We start from the raw sequence: 18,347 nt of genomic DNA, 5'->3' as shown, positions 1-18,347 counted from the left end.
GCGACTCGTTTCTGCCTTCCAAGCTGCCTGAACAGCGCTAGCGGCCCGACGTCTCTCCATTGCAGGGTGGTCGCTGTGGGCCAACAAGGCTGCGTTCTCTCAAAGCCCATCCTGTGCTGGCAAATGCCTTTCTAGGGACTCATACCACTGCACTGCAGAGTCAGCTCCGACCAAATGAAAGGTGACCTGAGGCCCCAAGGTAAGGGCTAGTGTTTCACGTCAGCAGAGTTGGGGGTGAAGGGGTGCCATGAATCCATGCGCCACGCTGGATGGCCTGAACTCTCCGATGCCTCCGGGGACACATAGGAGAGGCGGCCGTGCACCACTTTCGCATGGTGACTGCTCTGTGCCGGAGGAGCGGCCAGGGGCTTCTGAGGAGCCTCAGGGGGAAAGAGGCCCATGGGAGCCACTCTTCACATTCCTAGCAAGGGCCACGTGTTTCTTGCTGGCGGCCGAGGTAGAGTGTCCCAGTCATAACAGAGAAGCGTGGGAGCAGAGCCGGGCAGCCTCCCTGCAAGTCGATCGGCCTCAGAGACTGAAACGGACCTGTGCTTCAGAAGCACACCTTGCTAACGACTCAGTCCAGGGAAACACTCAGGACGGCACTCTCGCAGAAGCGCGAGCTAGGCTGTGAGTGCAGCCTGAAGAAAGGTACATGTTTCACACTTAACACGGCTAGGTATTGGACGGAGCCTTGGTCACTGAGGCCCACCTCAGGTACTGCACTTCGTATGCAGTTGATGCAGTGCAGGGGACCCTGTGTCCAATAGTTTCTCCGAGGAAAGGCACTGTTCTGCCGATGTTTCCTTGAGGTAGTCAGAAACTACTGAGGATAACTGACTGTATGAGCTCACATTTGAAACAGGGCGACGCTGCACAAACGTAATTTTCCCCGCGGGTGGATGAGATGCGGGTCGAAGGGTGCCTGAGACACACTCCTCGGGCCCGTCTTTCCTTTGCTCCAGCGGGCCTCAGAAAAGAAGTGTGAGTTTACTCGTATGAGGCTCGCTGGTCTCAGTTCTTTGCTGGGAGCGTCTCCAAGAGCACTCCGGAGATTGCCAGCGACAGAAATGTGACCCCTGGCCTCGAGTAAAAGTCCAGCGTTTTCCAGTAGTAAAGTGAAGAATGCCGCCCTAGTGAGGAAGCAGGCGTTAAAGGAGAGCGTCAACTCTGTAAGGTATCGCAGGTCTCATTGTGCACTCACGTTCGTTGTAACTTTGGTGAGAGGGCACTGTGTGCCGTCCAGCTCTTGTGTGGCGTTTGAGCCCCAGGTAGTGAATGTGTCCGTTTGCTTTAACTGCACGGATGTGCCAGCAGTAAAGGCAAAGTGCTGCCCTCTTCACTCGACACCTCCCTGTTGCTCAGCATGCAAACGGGCTCAGGAACGGAGTTCTGAGCAGCCCTACATTCCATGCTGGAGTGCCCCTAGGAGCGATTTGGGCTCTTCTGAGAATCACCACGGTGCGTCCCCTTTGAAACCAGGGGACTCCTCAAGGACGACTCCCTTCGGCACCTGGAAGCTAGGTGTTTACGTCCAGCCTGAAAGAAAACGATGGACGGCTTTCCCCGGGACAATGCCGGACGTTCGGGACCACCCCGAGTCACCAAGTACCAAACTTTGCACAGTGTGGGGAACGCTCTCCTGCACGTATGGCACTCCCCACCTGAAAACCTTTCTTACCAGAAGGGGGCCCTCGTTCCCTTGTACTAGATAGCAAGACAGAATGTTCACATAAACATGCTGTGTCATCAAGCTTGAAAGTGGGACACTGATGGCAAAGTACGCCTTCTGCCCGTTTGCGAGCGACTCGTTTCTGCCTTCCAAGCTGCCTGAACAGCGCTAGCGGCCCGACGTCTCTCCACTGCAGGGTAATCGCTGTGGGCCAACAAGGCTGCGTTCTCTCAAAGCCCATCCTGTGCTGGCAAATGCCTTTCTAGGGACTCATACCACTGCACTGCAGAGTCAGCTCCGGCCAAATGAAAGGTGACCTGAGGCCCCAAGGTAAGGGCTAGTGTTTCACGTCAGCAGAGTTGGGGGTGCAGGGGTGCCATGAATCCATGCGCCACGCTGGATGGCCTGAACTCTCCGATGCCTCCGGGGACACATAGGAGAGGCGGCCGTGCACCACTTTCGCATGGTGACTGCTCTGTGCCGGAGGAGCGGCCAGGGGCTTCTGAGGAGCCTCAGGGGGAAAGAGGCCCATGGGAGCCACTCTTCACATTCCTAGCAAGGGCCACGTGTTGCTTGCTGGCGGCCGAGGTAGAGTGTCCCAGTCATAACAGAGAAGCGTGGGAGCAGAGCCGGGCAGCCTCCCTGCAAGTCGATCGGCCTCAGAGACTGAAACGGACCTGTGCTTCAGAAGCACACCTTGCTAACGACTCAGTCCAGGGAAACACTCAGGACGGCACTCTCGCAGAAGCGACGAGCTAGGCTGTGAGTGCAGCCTGAAGAAAGGTACATGTTTCACACTTAACACGGCTAGGTATGGACAGAGCCTTGGTCACTGAGGCCCACCTCAGGTACTGCACTTCGTATGCAGTTGATGCAGTGCAGGGGACCCTGTGTCCAATAGTTTCTCCGAGGAAAGGCACTGTTCTGCCGATGTTTCCTTGAGGTAGTCAGAAACTACTGAGGATAACTGACTGTATGAGCTCACGTTTGAAACAGGGCGACGCTGCCCAAACGTAATTTTCCCCGCGGGTGGATGAGATGCGGGTCGAAGGGTGCCTGAGACACACTCCTCGGGCCCGTCTTTCCTTTGCTCCAGCGGGCCTCAGAAAAGAAGTGTGAGTTTACTCGTATGAGGCTCGCTGGTCTCAGTTCTTTGCTGGGAGCGTCTCCAAGAGCACTCCGGAGATTGCCAGCGACAGAAATGTGACCCCTGGCCTCGAGTAAAAGTCCAGCGTTTTCCAGTAGTAAAGTGAAGAATGCCGCCCTAGTGAGGAAGCAGGCGTTAAAGGAGAGCGTCAACTCTGTAAGGTATCGCAGGTCTCATTGTGCACTCACGTTCGTTGTAACTTTGGTGAGAGGGCACTGTGTGCCGTCCAGCTCTTGTGTGGCGTTTGAGCCCCAGGTAGTGAATGTGTCCGTTTGCTTTAACTGCACGGATGTGCCAGCAGTAAAGGCAAAGTGCTGCCCTCTTCCCTCGACACCTCCCTTTTGCTCAGCATGCAAACGGCCTCAGGAACGCAGTTCTGAGCAGCCTTACATTCCATGCTGGTGTGCCCCAAGGAGCGATTTGGGCTCTTCTGAGAATCACCACGGTGCGTCCCCAGTGAAACCAGGGGACTCCTCAAGGACGACTCCCTTCGGAACCTGGAAGCTAGATGTTTACGTCCAGCCTGAAAGAAAACGATGGACGGCTTTCCCCGGGACAATGCCGGACGTTCGGGACCACCCCGAGTCACCAAGTATCAAACTTTGCACAGTGTGGGGAACGCTCTCCTGCACGTATGGCACTCCCCACCTGAAAACCTTTCTTACCAGAAGGGGGCCCTCGTTCCCTTGTACTAGATAGCTAGACAGAATGTTCACATAAACATGCTGTGTCATCAAGCTTGAAAGTGGGACACTGATGGCAAAGTACGCCTTCTGCCCGTTTGCGAGCGACTCGTTTCTGCCTTCCAAGCTGCCTGAACAGCGCTAGCGGCCCGACGTCTCTCCATTGCAGGGTGGTCGCTGTGGGCCAACAAGGCTGCGTTCTCTCAAAGCCCATCCTGTGCTGGCAAATGCCTTTCTAGGGACTCATACCACTGCACTGCAGAGTCAGCTCCGACCAAATGAAAGGTGACCTGAGGCCCCAAGGTAAGGGCTAGTGTTTCACGTCAGCAGAGTTGGGGGTGAAGGGGTGCCATGAATCCATGCGCCACGCTGGATGGCCTGAACTCTCCGATGCCTCCGGGGACACATAGGAGAGGCGGCCGTGCACCACTTTCGCATGGTGACTGCTCTGTGCCGGAGGAGCGGCCAGGGGCTTCTGAGGAGCCTCAGGGGGAAAGAGGCCCATGGGAGCCACTCTTCACATTCCTAGCAAGGGCCACGTGTTTCTTGCTGGCGGCCGAGGTAGAGTGTCCCAGTCATAACAGAGAAGCGTGGGAGCAGAGCCGGGCAGCCTCCCTGCAAGTCGATCGGCCTCAGAGACTGAAACGGACCTGTGCTTCAGAAGCACACCTTGCTAACGACTCAGTCCAGGGAAACACTCAGGACGGCACTCTCGCAGAAGCGCGAGCTAGGCTGTGAGTGCAGCCTGAAGAAAGGTACATGTTTCACACTTAACACGGCTAGGTATTGGACGGAGCCTTGGTCACTGAGGCCCACCTCAGGTACTGCACTTCGTATGCAGTTGATGCAGTGCAGGGGACCCTGTGTCCAATAGTTTCTCCGAGGAAAGGCACTGTTCTGCCGATGTTTCCTTGAGGTAGTCAGAAACTACTGAGGATAACTGACTGTATGAGCTCACATTTGAAACAGGGCGACGCTGCACAAACGTAATTTTCCCCGCGGGTGGATGAGATGCGGGTCGAAGGGTGCCTGAGACACACTCCTCGGGCCCGTCTTTCCTTTGCTCCAGCGGGCCTCAGAAAAGAAGTGTGAGTTTACTCGTATGAGGCTCGCTGGTCTCAGTTCTTTGCTGGGAGCGTCTCCAAGAGCACTCCGGAGATTGCCAGCGACAGAAATGTGACCCCTGGCCTCGAGTAAAAGTCCAGCGTTTTCCAGTAGTAAAGTGAAGAATGCCGCCCTAGTGAGGAAGCAGGCGTTAAAGGAGAGCGTCAACTCTGTAAGGTATCGCAGGTCTCATTGTGCACTCACGTTCGTTGTAACTTTGGTGAGAGGGCACTGTGTGCCGTCCAGCTCTTGTGTGGCGTTTGAGCCCCAGGTAGTGAATGTGTCCGTTTGCTTTAACTGCACGGATGTGCCAGCAGTAAAGGCAAAGTGCTGCCCTCTTCACTCGACACCTCCCTGTTGCTCAGCATGCAAACGGGCTCAGGAACGGAGTTCTGAGCAGCCCTACATTCCATGCTGGAGTGCCCCTAGGAGCGATTTGGGCTCTTCTGAGAATCACCACGGTGCGTCCCCTTTGAAACCAGGGGACTCCTCAAGGACGACTCCCTTCGGCACCTGGAAGCTAGGTGTTTACGTCCAGCCTGAAAGAAAACGATGGACGGCTTTCCCCGGGACAATGCCGGACGTTCGGGACCACCCCGAGTCACCAAGTACCAAACTTTGCACAGTGTGGGGAACGCTCTCCTGCACGTATGGCACTCCCCACCTGAAAACCTTTCTTACCAGAAGGGGGCCCTCGTTCCCTTGTACTAGATAGCAAGACAGAATGTTCACATAAACATGCTGTGTCATCAAGCTTGAAAGTGGGACACTGATGGCAAAGTACGCCTTCTGCCCGTTTGCGAGCGACTCGTTTCTGCCTTCCAAGCTGCCTGAACAGCGCTAGCGGCCCGACGTCTCTCCACTGCAGGGTAATCGCTGTGGGCCAACAAGGCTGCGTTCTCTCAAAGCCCATCCTGTGCTGGCAAATGCCTTTCTAGGGACTCATACCACTGCACTGCAGAGTCAGCTCCGGCCAAATGAAAGGTGACCTGAGGCCCCAAGGTAAGGGCTAGTGTTTCACGTCAGCAGAGTTGGGGGTGCAGGGGTGCCATGAATCCATGCGCCACGCTGGATGGCCTGAACTCTCCGATGCCTCCGGGGACACATAGGAGAGGCGGCCGTGCACCACTTTCGCATGGTGACTGCTCTGTGCCGGAGGAGCGGCCAGGGGCTTCTGAGGAGCCTCAGGGGGAAAGAGGCCCATGGGAGCCACTCTTCACATTCCTAGCAAGGGCCACGTGTTGCTTGCTGGCGGCCGAGGTAGAGTGTCCCAGTCATAACAGAGAAGCGTGGGAGCAGAGCCGGGCAGCCTCCCTGCAAGTCGATCGGCCTCAGAGACTGAAACGGACCTGTGCTTCAGAAGCACACCTTGCTAACGACTCAGTCCAGGGAAACACTCAGGACGGCACTCTCGCAGAAGCGCGAGCTAGGCTGTGAGTGCAGCCTGAAGAAAGGTACATGTTTCACACTTAACACGGCTAGGTATGGGACAGAGCCTTGGTCACTGAGGCCCACCTCAGGTACTGCACTTCGTATGCAGTTGATGCAGTGCAGGGGACCCTGTGTCCAATAGTTTCTCCGAGGAAAGGCACTGTTCTGCCGATGTTTCCTTGAGGTAGTCAGAAACTACTGAGGATAACTGACTGTATGAGCTCACGTTTGAAACAGGGCGACGCTGCCCAAACGTAATTTTCCCCGCGGGTGGATGAGATGCGGGTCGAAGGGTGCCTGAGACACACTCCTCGGGCCCGTCTTTCCTTTGCTCCAGCGGGCCTCAGAAAAGAAGTGTGAGTTTACTCGTATGAGGCTCGCTGGTCTCAGTTCTTTGCTGGGAGCGTCTCCAAGAGCACTCCGGAGATTGCCAGCGACAGAAATGTGACCCCTGGCCTCGAGTAAAAGTCCAGCGTTTTCCAGTAGTAAAGTGAAGAATGCCGCCCTAGTGAGGAAGCAGGCGTTAAAGGAGAGCGTCAACTCTGTAAGGTATCGCAGGTCTCATTGTGCACTCACGTTCGTTGTAACTTTGGTGAGAGGGCACTGTGTGCCGTCCAGCTCTTGTGTGGCGTTTGAGCCCCAGGTAGTGAATGTGTCCGTTTGCTTTAACTGCACGGATGTGCCAGCAGTAAAGGCAAAGTGCTGCCCTCTTCCCTCGACACCTCCCTTTTGCTCAGCATGCAAACGGCCTCAGGAACGCAGTTCTGAGCAGCCTTACATTCCATGCTGGTGTGCCCCAAGGAGCGATTTGGGCTCTTCTGAGAATCACCACGGTGCGTCCCCAGTGAAACCAGGGGACTCCTCAAGGACGACTCCCTTCGGAACCTGGAAGCTAGATGTTTACGTCCAGCCTGAAAGAAAACGATGGACGGCTTTCCCCGGGACAATGCCGGACGTTCGGGACCACCCCGAGTCACCAAGTATCAAACTTTGCACAGTGTGGGGAACGCTCTCCTGCACGTATGGCACTCCCCACCTGAAAACCTTTCTTACCAGAAGGGGGCCCTCGTTCCCTTGTACTAGATAGCTAGACAGAATGTTCACATAAACATGCTGTGTCATCAAGCTTGAAAGTGGGACACTGATGGCAAAGTACGCCTTCTGCCCGTTTGCGAGCGACTCGTTTCTGCCTTCCAAGCTGCCTGAACAGCGCTAGCGGCCCGACGTCTCTCCATTGCAGGGTGGTCGCTGTGGGCCAACAAGGCTGCGTTCTCTCAAAGCCCATCCTGTGCTGGCAAATGCCTTTCTAGGGACTCATACCACTGCACTGCAGAGTCAGCTCCGACCAAATGAAAGGTGACCTGAGGCCCCAAGGTAAGGGCTAGTGTTTCACGTCAGCAGAGTTGGGGGTGAAGGGGTGCCATGAATCCATGCGCCACGCTGGATGGCCTGAACTCTCCGATGCCTCCGGGGACACATAGGAGAGGCGGCCGTGCACCACTTTCGCATGGTGACTGCTCTGTGCCGGAGGAGCGGCCAGGGGCTTCTGAGGAGCCTCAGGGGGAAAGAGGCCCATGGGAGCCACTCTTCACATTCCTAGCAAGGGCCACGTGTTTCTTGCTGGCGGCCGAGGTAGAGTGTCCCAGTCATAACAGAGAAGCGTGGGAGCAGAGCCGGGCAGCCTCCCTGCAAGTCGATCGGCCTCAGAGACTGAAACGGACCTGTGCTTCAGAAGCACACCTTGCTAACGACTCAGTCCAGGGAAACACTCAGGACGGCACTCTCGCAGAAGCGCGAGCTAGGCTGTGAGTGCAGCCTGAAGAAAGGTACATGTTTCACACTTAACACGGCTAGGTATTGGACGGAGCCTTGGTCACTGAGGCCCACCTCAGGTACTGCACTTCGTATGCAGTTGATGCAGTGCAGGGGACCCTGTGTCCAATAGTTTCTCCGAGGAAAGGCACTGTTCTGCCGATGTTTCCTTGAGGTAGTCAGAAACTACTGAGGATAACTGACTGTATGAGCTCACATTTGAAACAGGGCGACGCTGCACAAACGTAATTTTCCCCGCGGGTGGATGAGATGCGGGTCGAAGGGTGCCTGAGACACACTCCTCGGGCCCGTCTTTCCTTTGCTCCAGCGGGCCTCAGAAAAGAAGTGTGAGTTTACTCGTATGAGGCTCGCTGGTCTCAGTTCTTTGCTGGGAGCGTCTCCAAGAGCACTCCGGAGATTGCCAGCGACAGAAATGTGACCCCTGGCCTCGAGTAAAAGTCCAGCGTTTTCCAGTAGTAAAGTGAAGAATGCCGCCCTAGTGAGGAAGCAGGCGTTAAAGGAGAGCGTCAACTCTGTAAGGTATCGCAGGTCTCATTGTGCACTCACGTTCGTTGTAACTTTGGTGAGAGGGCACTGTGTGCCGTCCAGCTCTTGTGTGGCGTTTGAGCCCCAGGTAGTGAATGTGTCCGTTTGCTTTAACTGCACGGATGTGCCAGCAGTAAAGGCAAAGTGCTGCCCTCTTCACTCGACACCTCCCTGTTGCTCAGCATGCAAACGGGCTCAGGAACGGAGTTCTGAGCAGCCCTACATTCCATGCTGGAGTGCCCCTAGGAGCGATTTGGGCTCTTCTGAGAATCACCACGGTGCGTCCCCTTTGAAACCAGGGGACTCCTCAAGGACGACTCCCTTCGGCACCTGGAAGCTAGGTGTTTACGTCCAGCCTGAAAGAAAACGATGGACGGCTTTCCCCGGGACAATGCCGGACGTTCGGGACCACCCCGAGTCACCAAGTACCAAACTTTGCACAGTGTGGGGAACGCTCTCCTGCACGTATGGCACTCCCCACCTGAAAACCTTTCTTACCAGAAGGGGGCCCTCGTTCCCTTGTACTAGATAGCAAGACAGAATGTTCACATAAACATGCTGTGTCATCAAGCTTGAAAGTGGGACACTGATGGCAAAGTACGCCTTCTGCCCGTTTGCGAGCGACTCGTTTCTGCCTTCCAAGCTGCCTGAACAGCGCTAGCGGCCCGACGTCTCTCCACTGCAGGGTAATCGCTGTGGGCCAACAAGGCTGCGTTCTCTCAAAGCCCATCCTGTGCTGGCAAATGCCTTTCTAGGGACTCATACCACTGCACTGCAGAGTCAGCTCCGGCCAAATGAAAGGTGACCTGAGGCCCCAAGGTAAGGGCTAGTGTTTCACGTCAGCAGAGTTGGGGGTGCAGGGGTGCCATGAATCCATGCGCCACGCTGGATGGCCTGAACTCTCCGATGCCTCCGGGGACACATAGGAGAGGCGGCCGTGCACCACTTTCGCATGGTGACTGCTCTGTGCCGGAGGAGCGGCCAGGGGCTTCTGAGGAGCCTCAGGGGGAAAGAGGCCCATGGGAGCCACTCTTCACATTCCTAGCAAGGGCCACGTGTTGCTTGCTGGCGGCCGAGGTAGAGTGTCCCAGTCATAACAGAGAAGCGTGGGAGCAGAGCCGGGCAGCCTCCCTGCAAGTCGATCGGCCTCAGAGACTGAAACGGACCTGTGCTTCAGAAGCACACCTTGCTAACGACTCAGTCCAGGGAAACACTCAGGACGGCACTCTCGCAGAAGCGCGAGCTAGGCTGTGAGTGCAGCCTGAAGAAAGGTACATGTTTCACACTTAACACGGCTAGGTATGGGACAGAGCCTTGGTCACTGAGGCCCACCTCAGGTACTGCACTTCGTATGCAGTTGATGCAGTGCAGGGGACCCTGTGTCCAATAGTTTCTCCGAGGAAAGGCACTGTTCTGCCGATGTTTCCTTGAGGTAGTCAGAAACTACTGAGGATAACTGACTGTATGAGCTCACGTTTGAAACAGGGCGACGCTGCCCAAACGTAATTTTCCCCGCGGGTGGATGAGATGCGGGTCGAAGGGTGCCTGAGACACACTCCTCGGGCCCGTCTTTCCTTTGCTCCAGCGGGCCTCAGAAAAGAAGTGTGAGTTTACTCGTATGAGGCTCGCTGGTCTCAGTTCTTTGCTGGGAGCGTCTCCAAGAGCACTCCGGAGATTGCCAGCGACAGAAATGTGACCCCTGGCCTCGAGTAAAAGTCCAGCGTTTTCCAGTAGTAAAGTGAAGAATGCCGCCCTAGTGAGGAAGCAGGCGTTAAAGGAGAGCGTCAACTCTGTAAGGTATCGCAGGTCTCATTGTGCACTCACGTTCGTTGTAACTTTGGTGAGAGGGCACTGTGTGCCGTCCAGCTCTTGTGTGGCGTTTGAGCCCCAGGTAGTGAATGTGTCCGTTTGCTTTAACTGCACGGATGTGCCAGCAGTAAAGGCAAAGTGCTGCCCTCTTCCCTCGACACCTCCCTTTTGCTCAGCATGCAAACGGCCTCAGGAACGCAGTTCTGAGCAGCCTTACATTCCATGCTGGTGTGCCCCAAGGAGCGATTTGGGCTCTTCTGAGAATCACCACGGTGCGTCCCCAGTGAAACCAGGGGACTCCTCAAGGACGACTCCCTTCGGAACCTGGAAGCTAGATGTTTACGTCCAGCCTGAAAGAAAACGATGGACGGCTTTCCCCGGGACAATGCCGGACGTTCGGGACCACCCCGAGTCACCAAGTATCAAACTTTGCACAGTGTGGGGAACGCTCTCCTGCACGTATGGCACTCCCCACCTGAAAACCTTTCTTACCAGAAGGGGGCCCTCGTTCCCTTGTACTAGATAGCTAGACAGAATGTTCACATAAACATGCTGTGTCATCAAGCTTGAAAGTGGGACACTGATGGCAAAGTACGCCTTCTGCCCGTTTGCGAGCGACTCGTTTCTGCCTTCCAAGCTGCCTGAACAGCGCTAGCGGCCCGACGTCTCTCCATTGCAGGGTGGTCGCTGTGGGCCAACAAGGCTGCGTTCTCTCAAAGCCCATCCTGTGCTGGCAAATGCCTTTCTAGGGACTCATACCACTGCACTGCAGAGTCAGCTCCGACCAAATGAAAGGTGACCTGAGGCCCCAAGGTAAGGGCTAGTGTTTCACGTCAGCAGAGTTGGGGGTGAAGGGGTGCCATGAATCCATGCGCCACGCTGGATGGCCTGAACTCTCCGATGCCTCCGGGGACACATAGGAGAGGCGGCCGTGCACCACTTTCGCATGGTGACTGCTCTGTGCCGGAGGAGCGGCCAGGGGCTTCTGAGGAGCCTCAGGGGGAAAGAGGCCCATGGGAGCCACTCTTCACATTCCTAGCAAGGGCCACGTGTTTCTTGCTGGCGGCCGAGGTAGAGTGTCCCAGTCATAACAGAGAAGCGTGGGAGCAGAGCCGGGCAGCCTCCCTGCAAGTCGATCGGCCTCAGAGACTGAAACGGACCTGTGCTTCAGAAGCACACCTTGCTAACGACTCAGTCCAGGGAAACACTCAGGACGGCACTCTCGCAGAAGCGCGAGCTAGGCTGTGAGTGCAGCCTGAAGAAAGGTACATGTTTCACACTTAACACGGCTAGGTATGGGACGGAGCCTTGGTCACTGAGGCCCACCTCAGGTACTGCACTTTGTATGCAGTTGATGCAGTGCAGGGGACCCTGTGTCCAATAGTTTCTCCGAGGAAAGGCACTGTTCTGCCGATGTTTCCTTGAGGTAGTCAGAAACTACTGAGGATAACTGACTGTATGAGCTCACGTTTGAAACAGGGCGACGCTGCACAAACGTAATTTTCCCCGCGGGTGGATGAGATGCGGGTCGAAGGGTGCCTGAGACACACTCCTCGGGCCCGTCTTTCCTTTGCTCCAGCGGGCCTCAGAAAAGAAGTGTGAGTTTACTCGTATGAGGCTCGCTGGTCTCAGTTCTTTGCTGGGAGCGTCTCCAAGAGCACTCCGGAGATTGCCAGCGACAGAAATGTGACCCCTGGCCTCGAGTAAAAGTCCAGCGTTTTCCAGTAGTAAAGTGAAGAATGCCGCCCTAGTGAGGAAGCAGGCGTTAAAGGAGAGCGTCAACTCTGTAAGGTATCGCAGGTCTCATTGTGCACTCACGTTCGTTGTAACTTTGGTGAGAGGGCACTGTGTGCCGTCCAGCTCTTGTGTGGCGTTTGAGCCCCAGGTAGTGAATGTGTCCGTTTGCTTTAACTGCACGGATGTGCCAGCAGTAAAGGCAAAGTGCTGCCCTCTTCACTCGACACCTCCCTGTTGCTCAGCATGCAAACGGGCTCAGGAACGGAGTTCTGAGCAGCCCTACATTCCATGCTGGAGTGCCCCTAGGAGCGATTTGGGCTCTTCTGAGAATCACCACGGTGCGTCCCCTTTGAAACCAGGGGACTCCTCAAGGACGACTCCCTTCGGCACCTGGAAGCTAGATGTTTACGTCCAGCCTGAAAGAAAACGATGGACGGCTTTCCCCGGGACAATGCCGGACGTTCGGGACCACCCCGAGTCACCAAGTACCAAACTTTGCACAGTGTGGGGAACGCTCTCCTGCACGTATGGCACTCCCCACCTGAAAACCTTTCTTACCAGAAGGGGGCCCTCGTTCCCTTGTACTAGATAGCAAGACAGAATGTTCACATAAACATGCTGTGTCATCAAGCTTGAAAGTGGGACACTGATGGCAAAGTACGCCTTCTGCCCGTTTGCGAGCGACTCGTTTCTGCCTTCCAAGCTGCCTGAACAGCGCTAGCGGCCCGACGTCTCTCCACTGCAGGGTAATCGCTGTGGGCCAACAAGGCTGCGTTCTCTCAAAGCCCATCCTGTGCTGGCAAATGCCTTTCTAGGGACTCATACCACTGCACTGCAGAGTCAGCTCCGGCCAAATGAAAGGTGACCTGAGGCCCCAAGGTAAGGGCTAGTGTTTCACGTCAGCAGAGTTGGGGGTGCAGGGGTGCCATGAATCCATGCGCCACGCTGGATGGCCTGAACTCTCCGATGCCTCCGGGGACACATAGGAGAGGCGGCCGTGCACCACTTTCGCATGGTGACTGCTCTGTGCCGGAGGAGCGGCCAGGGGCTTCTGAGGAGCCTCATGGGGAAAGAGGCCCATGGGAGCCACTCTTCACATTCCTAGCAAGGGCCACGTGTTGCCTGCTGGGGCCGAGGTAGAGTGTCCCAGTCATAACAGAGACGCGTGGGAGCAGCGCCGGGCAGCCTCCCTGCAAGTCGCTCGGCCTCAGTGACTGAAACGGACCTGTGCTTCAGAAACACACCGTGCTAACGACTCAGTCCAGGGAAACACTCAGGACGGCACTCTCGCAGAAGCGCGAGCTAGGCTGTGAGTGCAGCCTGAAGAAAGGTACATTTTGCACACTTAACACGGCTAGGTATGGGACAGAGCCTTGGTCACTGAGGCCCACCTCAGGTACTGCACTTCGTATGCAGTTGATGCAGTGCAGGGGACCCTGTGTCCAATAGTTTCTCCGAGGAAAGGCACTGTTCTCCCGATGTTTCCTTGAGGTAGTCAGAAACTACTGAGGATAACTGACTGTATGAGCTCACGTTGGAAACAGGGCGACGCTGCCCAAACGTAATTTTCCCCCCGGGTGGATGAGATGCGGGTCGAAAGGTGCCTGAGACACACTACTCGGGCCCGTCTTTCCTTTGCTCCAGCAGGCCTCAGAAAAGAAGTGTGAGTTTACTCGTATGAGGCTCGCTGGTCTCAGTTCTTTGCTGGGAGCGTCTCCAAGAGCACTCCGGAGATTGCCAGCGACAGAAATGTGACCCCTGGCCTCGAGTAAAAGTCCAGCGTTTTCCAGTAGTAAAGTGAAGAATGTCGCCCTAGTGAGGAAGCAGGCGTTAAAGGAGAGCGTCAACTCTGTAAGGTATCGCAGGTCTCATTGTGCACTCACGTTCGTTGTAACTTTGGTGAGAGGGCACTGTGTGCCGTCCAGCTCTTGTGTGGCGTTTGAGCCCCAGGTAGTGAATGTGTCCGTTTGCTTTAACTGCACGGATGTGCCAGCAGTAAAGGCAAAGTGCTGCCCTCTTCCCTCGACACCTCCCTTTTGCTCAGCATGCAAACGGCCTCAGGAACGCAGTTCTGAGCAGCCTTACATTCCATGCTGGTGTGCCCCAAGGAGCGACTTGGGCTCTTCTGAGAATCACCACGGTGCGTCCCCAGTGAAACCAGGGGACTCCTCAAGGACGACTCCCTTCGGAACCTGGAAGCTAGATATTTACGTCCAGCCTTGAAAGAAAACGATGGACGGCTTTCCCCGGGACAATGCCGGACGTTCGGGCCCACCCCGAGTCACCAAGTACCAAACTTTGCACAGTGTGGGGAACGCTCTCCTGCACGTATGGCACTCCCCACCTGAAAACCTTTCTTACCAGAAGGGGGCCCTTGTTCCCTTGTACTAGATAGCTAGACAGAATGTTCACATAAACATGCTGTGTCATCAAGCTTGAAAGTGGGACACTGATGGCAAAGTACGCCTTCTGCCCGTTTGCGAGCGACTCGTTTCTGCCTTCCAAGCTGCCTGAACAGCGCTAGCGGCCCGACGTCTCTCCACTGCAGGGTGGTCGCTGTGGGCCAACAAGGCTGCGTTCTCTCAAAGCCCATCCTGTGCTGGCAAATGCCTTTCTAGGGACTCATACCACTGCACTGCAGAGTCAGCTCCGGCCAAATGAAAGGTGACCTGAGGCCCCAAGGTAAGGGCTAGTGTTTCACGTCAGCAGAGTTGGGGGTGCAGGGGTGCCATGAATCCATGCGCCACGCTGGATGGCCTGAACTGTCCGATGCCTCCGGGGACACATAGGAGAGGCGGCCGTGCACCACTTTCGCATGGTGACTGCTCTGTGCCGGAGGAGCGGCCAGGGGCTTCTGAGGAGCCTCATGGGGAAAGAGGCCCATGAGAGCCACTCTTCACATTCCTAGCAAGTGCCACGTGTTGCTTGCTGGCGGCCGAGGTAGAGTGTCCCAGTCATAACAGAGAAGCGTGGGAGCAGAGCCGGGCAGCCTCCCTGCAAGTCGATCGGCCTCAGAGACTGAAACGGACCTGTGCTTCAGAAGCACACCTTGCTAACGACTCAGTCCAGGGAAACACTCAGGACGGCACTCTCGCAGAAGCGCGAGCTAGGCTGTGAGTGCAGCCTGAAGAAAGGTACATGTTTCACACTTAACACGGCTAGGTATGGGACAGAGCCTTGGTCACTGAGGCCCACCTCAGGTACTGCACCTCGTATGCAGTTGATGCAGTGCAGGGGACCCTGTGTCCAATAGTTTCTCCGAGGAAAGGCACTGTTCTGCCGATGTTTCCTTGAGGTAGTCAGAAACTACTGAGGATAACTGACTGTATGAGCTCACGTTTGAAACAGGGCGACGCTGCCCAAACGTAATTTTCCCCGCGGGTGGATGAGATGCGGGTCGAAGGGTGCCTGAGACACACTCCTCGGGCCCGTCTTTCCTTTGCTCCAGCGGGCCTCAGAAAAGAAGTGTGAGTTTACTCGTATGAGGCTCGCTGGTCTCAGTTCTTTGCTGGGAGCGTCTCCAAGAGCACTCCGGAGATTGCCAGCGACAGAAATGTGACCCCTGGCCTCGAGTAAAAGTCCAGCGTTTTCCAGTAGTAAAGTGAAGAATGCCGCCCTAGTGAGGAAGCAGGCGTTAAAGGAGAGCGTCAACTCTGTAAGGTATCGCAGGTCTCATTGTGCACTCACGTTCGTTGTAACTTTGGTGAGAGGGCACTGTGTGCCGTCCAGCTCTTGTGTGGCGTTTGAGCCCCAGGTAGTGAATGTGTCCGTTTGCTTTAACTGCACGGATGTGCCAGCAGTAAAGGCAAAGTGCTGCCCTCTTCCCTCGACACCTCCCTTTTGCTCAGCATGCAAACGGCCTCAGGAACGCAGTTCTGAGCAGCCTTACATTCCATGCTGGTGTGCCCCAAGGAGCGATTTGGGCTCTTCTGAGAATCACCACGGTGCGTCCCCAGTGAAACCAGGGGACTCCTCAAGGACGACTCCCTTCGGAACCTGGAAGCTAGATGTTTACGTCCAGCCTGAAAGAAAACGATGGACGGCTTTCCCCGGGACAATGCCGGACGTTCGGGACCACCCCGAGTCACCAAGTATCAAACTTTGCACAGTGTGGGGAACGCTCTCCTGCACGTATGGCACTCCCCACCTGAAAACCTTTCTTACCAGAAGGGGGCCCTCGTTCCCTTGTACTAGATAGCTAGACAGAATGTTCACATAAACATGCTGTGTCATCAAGCTTGAAAGTGGGACACTGATGGCAAAGTACGCCTTCTGCCCGTTTGCGAGCGACTCGTTTCTGCCTTCCAAGCTGCCTGAACAGCGCTAGCGGCCCGACGTCTCTCCATTGCAGGGTGGTCGCTGTGGGCCAACAAGGCTGCGTTCTCTCAAAGCCCATCCTGTGCTGGCAAATGCCTTTCTAGGGACTCATACCACTGCACTGCAGAGTCAGCTCCGACCAAATGAAAGGTGACCTGAGGCCCCAAGGTAAGGGCTAGTGTTTCACGTCAGCAGAGTTGGGGGTGAAGGGGTGCCATGAATCCATGCGCCACGCTGGATGGCCTGAACTCTCCGATGCCTCCGGGGACACATAGGAGAGGCGGCCGTGCACCACTTTCGCATGGTGACTGCTCTGTGCCGGAGGAGCGGCCAGGGGCTTCTGAGGAGCCTCAGGGGGAAAGAGGCCCATGGGAGCCACTCTTCACATTCCTAGCAAGGGCCACGTGTTTCTTGCTGGCGGCCGAGGTAGAGTGTCCCAGTCATAACAGAGAAGCGTGGGAGCAGAGCCGGGCAGCCTCCCTGCAAGTCGATCGGCCTCAGAGACTGAAACGGACCTGTGCTTCAGAAGCACACCTTGCTAACGACTCAGTCCAGGGAAACACTCAGGACGGCACTCTCGCAGAAGCGCGAGCTAGGCTGTGAGTGCAGCCTGAAGAAAGGTACATGTTTCACACTTAACACGGCTAGGTATGGGACAGAGCCTTGGTCACTGAGGCCCACCTCAGGTACTGCACTTCGTATGCAGTTGATGCAGTGCAGGGGACCCTGTGTCCAATAGTTTCTCCGAGGAAAGGCACTGTTCTGCCGATGTTTCCTTGAGGTAGTCAGAAACTACTGAGGATAACTGACTGTATGAGCTCACGTTTGAAACAGGGCGACGCTGCCCAAACGTAATTTTCCCCGCGGGTGGATGAGATGCGGGTCGAAGGGTGCCTGAGACACACTCCTCGGGCCCGTCTTTCCTTTGCTCCAGCGGGCCTCAGAAAAGAAGTGTGAGTTTACTCGTATGAGGCTCGCTGGTCTCAGTTCTTTGCTGGGAGCGTCTCCAAGAGCACTCCGGAGATTGCCAGCGACAGAAATGTGACCCCTGGCCTCGAGTAAAAGTCCAGCGTTTTCCAGTAGTAAAGTGAAGAATGCCGCCCTAGTGAGGAAGCAGGCGTTAAAGGAGAGCGTCAACTCTCTAAGGTATCGCAGGTCTCATTGTGCACTCACGTTCGTTGTAACTTTGGTGAGAGGGCACTGTGTGCCGTCCAGCTCTTGTGTGGCGTTTGAGCCCCAGGTAGTGAATGTGTCCGTTTGCTTTAACTGCACGGATGTGCCAGCAGTAAAGGCAAAGTGCTGCCCTCTTCCCTCGACACCTCCCTTTTGCTCAGCATGCAAACGGCCTCAGGAACGCAGTTCTGAGCAGCCTTACATTCCATGCTGGTGTGCCCCAAGGAGCGATTTGGGCTCTTCTGAGAATCACCACGGTGCGTCCCCAGTGAAACCAGGGGACTCCTCAAGGACGACTCCCTTCGGAACCTGGAAGCTAGATGTTTACGTCCAGCCTGAAAGAAAACGATGGACGGCTTTCCCCGGGACAATGCCGGACGTTCGGGACCACCCCGAGTCACCAAGTATCAAATTTTGCACAGTGTGGGGAACGCTCTCCTGCACGTATGGCACTCCCCACCTGAAAACCTTTCTTACCAGGAGGGGGCCCTCGTTCCCTTGTACTAGATAGCTAGACAGAATGTTCACATAAACATGCTGTGTCATCAAGCTTGAAAGTGGGACACTGATGGCAAAGTACGCCTTCTGCCCGTTTGCGAGCGACTCGTTTCTGCCTTCCAAGCTGCCTGAACAGCGCTAGCGGCCCGACGTCTCTCCATTGCAGGGTGGTCGCTGTGGGCCAACAAGGCTGCGTTCTCTCAAAGCCCATCCTGTGCTGGCAAATGCCTTTCTAGGGACTCATACCACTGCACTGCAGAGTCAGCTCCGACCAAATGAAAGGTGACCTGAGGCCCCAAGGTAAGGGCTAGTGTTTCACGTCAGCAGAGTTGGGGGTGAAGGGGTGCCATGAATCCATGCGCCACGCTGGATGGCCTGAACTCTCCGATGCCTCCGGGGACACATAGGAGAGGCGGCC

The sequence above is a fragment of the Hyperoodon ampullatus genome, assembly GCF_949752795.1.
Source record: "Hyperoodon ampullatus genome assembly, chromosome: 14".
Taxonomy (NCBI): domain Eukaryota; kingdom Metazoa; phylum Chordata; class Mammalia; order Artiodactyla; family Ziphiidae; genus Hyperoodon; species Hyperoodon ampullatus.
The sequence above is the reverse complement of the archived record's forward strand: the minus strand, read 5'-3'. Positions refer to the sequence as shown.